The following is a 710-nucleotide window of genomic DNA, read 5'->3' on the forward strand; positions in this document are numbered from 1 at the left end:
ACATACATTTATATGTATACATACATGCATATATGGGTACAGGACAGCAAAAAAAAGTTAAACACAATGAGAAACGAAAACATAAAAACGAAAACAGAAAACGAACTTTTTTTGCCCACTGCCTTCCTAAAGAAAAGACAGGTTTTTTCTGTCTCTTCTCTCATTCCACGTCTACATAGCGTTCATAATAATTTTTCTATCATCTTGACTCAACAGCCCTCACCGTTTGTTTTTACTGTCTTGTTCTCACTGTCCTGTTCTTGTTAACACTTTCACACTCCACAAAAAATTCAAAATTTTATCTAATTTGCTTTGCGGGAAGGACTGTTCCAACGAATTTGCGCATTGTCCTTGCCTTCGAAACGCGGAGTAGATGGAACAGGGACAACTGACGAACGGGTATACTCTTTATGTTGCATGTCTCGTTTCTCTGTTTGTTTGTTTTTTGTTGTTCGAAAAGAGTTCGTTTACCTGTTTTCGTTTTTATGTATTCGTTTCTCATTGTGTTTAACTTTTTTTTTATGTCCTATACCCATATATGCATGTATGTATACATATAGATGTAGGTTTGCACATATATGTATGGATATATGCATATATTTATATATAATTTATATTATTATATGATCGAACACCACGCATCCTTTCCAAGTAAGTTTTATCTTTCTCTGTATGTATGTGTGTGTGTGTGTGTGTGTGTGTGTGTGTGT

Source organism: Octopus bimaculoides, chromosome 17, assembly GCF_001194135.2.
Source record: "Octopus bimaculoides isolate UCB-OBI-ISO-001 chromosome 17, ASM119413v2, whole genome shotgun sequence".
Classification (NCBI taxonomy): domain Eukaryota; kingdom Metazoa; phylum Mollusca; class Cephalopoda; order Octopoda; family Octopodidae; genus Octopus; species Octopus bimaculoides.